Below are 6,972 nucleotides of genomic sequence, written 5' to 3' on the forward strand. Positions count from 1 at the left end.
CATTTTCCGCGGTCACAAAAATGAGAACGCGCTAAGATGGTGGCAGCGATACACTAACTTTGCGGACTTTCGATGCTGGTCAGAAGAAAAAAGACTCAAAGGCTTTGGCCTTTACTTATCAGATGAAGCCGAGAGGTGGTTTCGGAATTTACCTGGCGATCGACGGGCTGACATGGAAATCCTAGGAAAGACTTTCCTTGAGCGATTTAATATGTGTTGTCCTATTTGGTTGTGCGATAAAATACTTTTCAAATTGAAACAACAGTCTAACCAGACAGTCGACCAATACCAATCTGAAGGCAGAGAAAGCCAGGAAAACCGACAAAAATTTTTTATTGTACTTTATGAATGGATTGAAACCTCCACTACAAGCATTCGTCGTAGGAATGAATCCAACCGATTTTACAAGCGCCTATGAACACGCGAAGAAGGCTGAAGTTGTAACAAACTGCAACAGGAGCCAGAGGAGAAGCCAGCAGAGTTAACGGAGGAGATCAAAGAAAGATCGGACAATTGAAAGAGCTTTTGAAAGAAATGTCGGACATTGAATAGAACTTGCATGAACAATCGCGTCAAAATGACTCACAACCGACAGGCAAGAGACGACGGAAAGTAAAGAATTATGGAAGAAAAAAGGCTGACAGCAAAGCAATACGGTCTAATCGCCGTCAAGGTATTTTGCATAACATTTCGAAATGTTTTAGAAATTCAAGAGACTATTTCAATAGTAGAATGTGTTATAATTGTGGGAACAAGGGCATATAGCCCGTCAATGTGTGAAGGAGTTTGTACGGTTTAGCCGAGCAAATCTACTAAGCCAGCTGTTTGTTGTATGTCATTTACTGAAGGCGAAACTCGAAAAATTTACATACAGATTGTTCCTCCGGGAAAGGTAATACTTTTGAAGAAAATTCAATTCCTGTGTCTATTTGTAACAGAAAGGTAAATTCTTTGATTGACACAGGGGCTAGTTTTACAGTGGCTCCCATATGATTATTAGATTTAATTCCTGAGTTACGGAAATATCCGATTTGGACGTCAAAATATAGTAGTGTACAAACAGCGGGGAAGGGAAAAGTGAATGTTGTTGGATTTATGATTTATGATTTATGATTTACTTTTAGGACTTGAGTCTTTGAAGCGTTATAGAGCTGTCATTGATTTTATTGCAAATAGTATTAAGTCACAATCTGATGTGCCGTTGAGAACTACTGTCGATATGATAATTCCCCCAGGCCTGAAATGATAATTCCTGTTAAGGTGCCGTATAAGTATGCAAATGGAGTGTAAATCCTAGTAAATCATACTAGGAAACGTGCTGTGCCCCCGTCCCATGCTAAATTACTGCCGACTCCAGTTTCTGGACCATGGGATTGACTAGGAATGGATATCGTTGGACCATTACCTTATGATGGTCATAAATACATTTTAGTTCTTACCGATTATTTTTCCAAATTTCCCTTAGCCTTCCCTCTGAGAAAGCCAGAGCAGAAAAGGTTGCTAGAATATTGTTTGATGAAGTAATTGCTACATATGGAAGTCCTAGATTGCTGTTGAGTGATCAAGGATCAAATTTCTTATCTCAGGTAGTAAAAAAAAACCTTGCAAATATTTTAATATAGAGCGCACAACGTCCACTCCTTACAAGGCCCAGACGAACGGATTAACTGAACGATTAAATTGTGTGTTAGTTGACATATTATCAATGTTTGTAGATAGCAAACAGAAAGATTGGGACCGATATATAACTTGTGTGTTATTTGCTTATCGAGTTAGTCCCCAAGAAGCCACGGGACTATCTCCCTTTTTCTCATGTTATATGGAAGGGAAGCATTCTCCCAATGGACGTAGAATTTCAACCAGCTGAGGGTAGAACATGAAATATAGACACCCATTTGAAATTCTTGGCAAGTAAAAGAAACAGAGCAAATCAGTTAGCAAGAGAGAATATTGAGAAATATCAGTGTGAAATGAAAGAGCCTCATGATCGCCGTATTAAGAAATCTCAGGAGTTGAAGATAGGAGATACAGTGTATTTATACAAGCCGGCAATTAAGCCAGGAGTAAATAAGAAATTTGTTCACAAGTGGACAGGCCCCTACATTATTTCAGAAAAAGTGAGTCCTGTTAATTATAAGTTACGACTTTTGAATAGTAATAAGAATTATCGTAAGGTGATCCACGTAAATGGGCTGAAGAAAGCTTATTTGCGTTCATCAGACTTTAATCCGTCGACTTCCGATAAGTCTGAAGATGAATTAAAAGTTTCATTTCAATCGTCAGTAGCTGATGAGATCAGGAATTCTCCTGATGACGATGTTAGTTCAGCTTCCAGTCAGAGTGTGCATTCTTACAATGATGATGACAATGAACATTCAGTTCACGGATATTTAACAATTGGTGGTGACAATGACAATAACGCCCCACAATCAGTGGGCTTACAAAGTGAACAGGCACCTTATTATGAAGTTGAGAAAGTTTTAAAGGGTCGATTTAGAAACGGCAAATTACAATATTTAGTCAAATGGAAGGACTATTCACACAAACATAATACGTGGGAAGACGAACATTATTTGAATGATGCTGTACGAGAGCATCCTGTGAAAATTACAGGCAAGACATTGTTGTCTTTTTAAAGAACTTGTTAATTGGTCACATATAAAGGTGACCAGTTGTGGTCACCGGATAGTCTGGGATGAATGATTGGTGTGAATGCAAGGCCGGCCTAAGTATGAACGAACTTTGTGAGTGGCGTGACTCGATTCGTTTGCCCTGAATGTGATCAAATTCACGAAAATATGAATTTATAGTGTCGTATTGACCTTCTGAATTTATCGAGATTTAGTCCTTCCACTTAAAGAAACCAAAAGAAAGATGTAACATAGACTAATTAAATTTAATACACCCCTTAATGGGAGCTACACGATGTGAAAAGGACGGGAATAGTTTAAGCCATCATATTCTGAAACTATGAATTTAGAAATCGGCGATAAAACCCACTCTGCCTCCAATAATGGTTAATTTTGTGTGACTGAAGTGTACAAGATATGAAAAAGAAATGTAAGTTTCAAAAAAAAAGAGAGATATCAATGATGGTTCTGTTATAGTAGAAAAACAAAACATATTGAATATGAAACAAAGGAAATATTTGCTTTTCAGAATGAAGGTATATAACCCTTCCACTTTGGGTTTGTCAGAAATTATGAAAATATTGTGTGTAATTGTAGTTAAAAAGGGCCCATATTACTCAATATTTATGTATATTCATGACGAATTATATTAACTGTTGTGTAAAACTGTTTAACATACTTTCTTGAGTTATGTAATTTTTCTTATTTTCTTTATTTTATTACTGGTTATATGATTTTCATTTTACAGATTATTTTAATTGAAAATTCATGCAGGACGCATTCATAGAAAAGAGGGGAATGTTACAGAGTTCATTGACTTTGACATCAATTCTGCATAAAGGTTAATTATCAGGTTCAGACAGGTTCAGACTCGTTAATTATGTGCAATGATTATACCTCACATGAGAAATCTAGCAAGTACGTACTGTTTCGGTGTTTTGTGAGAAATCTAGCAAGTACATACTGTTCTGGTGTTTATGGTCTTGGCCACTGATACATGTTGGTACCTTGGAACCAAATACGTCGGGGAGAAACGTTGCATTTCATTTGTATGTAAATAAAGATTCTACGCATTGAATTGTATATACAAGGTGTCTTCACGAACACCAGCTCAGACGAAGGGACAACATCTTCAGAGAAGGAACTATCTGGCAATATGTAGCATCAATTTATAAGAAATAAACGTTGTTATCTTTGAAGACTTGGAGTCTCTACGCTGTTTCTGTATCCCGATATCCTCTCGCATGGCGATTCCCCGAGGAAGATAATTGTCAATGGTAATATAGTAGATGTAACTTTTTTATGATTTTTCCACTATTTTTGTTCTGAAGCAAGTATATTTTCTTTTTCTACTCCCAAAACATATTGAAAAACACAGTATTCAGTTTGTCAACTCAACCTGTACATGAGTAGACCGTATTGATATGTTTCAATCCTGGTCCGGCCTAGAATTCAACTGAAACAACAATGAACGTGTGTACTCGCTGAGTTGAGAAGCTGAATACCGTGAATCTCGATATGCTTTGGGAAATAGCGGTGGACCGCGATATTGGACAGTATTGTCGTTCATATAGTTTAGAGCACTAGAACGAATTTAATACCAGTGAAGAGCAATTATACCGTTTCTCCGCATATCAGGTGGGAAAAAGGCAGGTGTTTTCGCGTGTGTATCTCATCATAGACCCTCGAGGGTTTATGGTCTGATGTTCTGAGATTTTGTTTATTCGGCTGATTACAGAGACACTGTCATTGAAAGCATTGCTATCTATAGTTGAAATAGTGTGAAGTCACAACGATCCAGAGGCCGACGTACAGCAAAACAACGAGTACAAGGGACACCATCAGACCTAGTTAATAGAGACACGCTATCTGAAATGGGTGACTTACATTGTAGTTGGGATCTATGAATCAATATAACCTCAACCACGTCAGGAAAGAAAACATTTTAATCGCGTGAGTACAACAGAAAAACGACTGTTATTTGTAACGTGTTAAAGCCCCACTACATGTAACCGACATTTGTTGACCTCGAAATATCTTCCTATTCTCTCCTGATTTTCTCTGAATTCTGCCCTCTTTAGAAATATGGGTTTTTAATGCATTAGGAAACCATTTCCTTTGTGAAACATTTGACAAGTAAATTCAAATTTCAACGGTAATTTTTATTTTCTGCCATTTTCAAAAAATGGTAATTTAAAAGGAGACAGAACACACAGTGTCACAGTTGCCATTACATTGGCCTACTCTGTGCAGTTTATGTGAAGATTTCAGTGCAGATATTCATAGTATCCACGGTTTTTGCTTTTTCACATTGGGCTGCGATGTAATGAGTGGGCACACATTTAGTGTAAGGGAGCCGTCAGTAATTATAGGGGTTGGGCCTGGGGAATTCCATGCACACCTGTACTGTAAAATGTAATCATCCTCCCCCTTTCCAAAATTCTAAAAATTGACCCTTTCCCAAACCACTGCAGTATTCTCTCCAGGAATAACTGAAACAGTATCAGTTAATTTACATAACAATTGGTTTAATTGTAACGAACAGAAATTAGGGGGGCTGGCGTTCTGGGAGGGACGGTCGCAATTTATCACGCAACCATTTTTGAAGGGAGATGATATTTCATACATTTGGGGAAGGGTCAAGATGTGGCTGATATAGTGCATCACCAAAAAATATCAAATCATAATACATGATGGAGTCTATCAGGCTAACTATTGACAGTGTTCCCCGCAAAACAAGCTACATCTGTTCATTCATATATGTTTGACAATATATTTAAATGTACTTTGCTTGAAGTGGGAAGCAAAATGTGCAATTATGTATAAGAAATTAGATTTTTGGATTACACGAAAATGTTGATTCACTATACATGGTCTTTGAGGAAACTCTGTGTATTTATGTACGCTTTATTATTGATATTAATGTTCTTGATTAGTCTACGGTAGTCACAAGTCCATGTGTGTGCAAGAAATTTGATTTTGGAATTTCACCAAAATGTTGATTCACTATACAAGGTAGCCTATGAGAGAACAATAAACAATATAAAACTAACAATATCCGTGCATTTATAGACGTTTGATAATTGATATACACTTTACCACCTGTCCCATACGTTTTTGTCTTTTGTCTTTCATCAGTTTTAACTGCTGCATTGTTTAATGTAGAATCCAATGCATCTTCTTTGCTTGTGAACCTTGTCGATATTGTGTGTGTATTTAAAATACGGATAGTTTTCAATCGGATTCGAACCCACAACATACGGCATCAGTCGCCTAGCTGAGAGGCCAGAGACAGAACCAGTCGGCTAAATCTCCAGAATAGATACAATTCGTCGGTGATTTAGGAAATATCATTTGGACAATCGAAAATTTAGCAGTAAAATCAGCTTCTGTCAAAAGTGACCCTCCCCAAAATAGGTTTATAAAAAGTGACCTCTTGAACAGCTTTGTAAAAAGAGACCCCCCCCCCCAAATCCCCGGCCCACCCCCTGTAATTACTGAAGGCTCCCTAATCTTTATCTCGTTCAAAATTACACCTGCAGTCCCAGTGGGTAGTTAGTAATAAGTGCACACACAACTAAATTAGTACATTCTCACAAACTTATTTTAGTTTGAAAGTAAAATTATAAAAATAATGCTACAAGATACAGCTAGTGGGGCTTTAAGTTGGTCAATAGGTTTAAGCGAAACTTAATGTAGGTTAAAGAAGTCAAACCGTCCAAAATTTATCGCCATTAGTCTGATTTTCAAATCTCAGTCGTTATTCAGTAGTAGCTGTTCTAACACAGGGTGATCGATTTGTCTGGTGTATTTTGTTATCTGGAATATTGATCAGCAGGCAACCAGTAAAGAAAAGCTGTTATTCCTTCATTGTTTAGTGTATTCAGTCCCTATGACGTCATCAGTGTTCTTTTCATTCAACGTACGGTTTGCAACGCAACTTTTGAGTACACATTTACGGGAATAGAGCTGGCTTACCTGAAACTGCGCTAAAACATGCTTTCTATAGCGGATCGTGTGCAGAAGTGATTTGCGATGCTGCATCCAGATTGCACACATCCATTAGCCTGAATCTTTCGCGTAAAATTCATAAATTGATCAACACGCAGAGAAATTATGTAAAACTGTGATAAATGTTTTATCTTTGCCTAAAACACCCACAATCAATTTTCATTAAGTGTACAACCACATTTATTTAATTCCTCGAGCCATTTAACTTGTACACGATCTTATTTTACACTAACAATAAAGTACTGTTTGCAATATTAAGAATTTCTTTTTGCTGTGATAAAAATGACCGATCTTCCCTGACACTTTCCTGTCATTATATAGATAAGATAAT

Source organism: Ptychodera flava, chromosome 8 (assembly GCF_041260155.1).
Source record: "Ptychodera flava strain L36383 chromosome 8, AS_Pfla_20210202, whole genome shotgun sequence".
NCBI lineage: Eukaryota > Metazoa > Hemichordata > Enteropneusta > Ptychoderidae > Ptychodera > Ptychodera flava.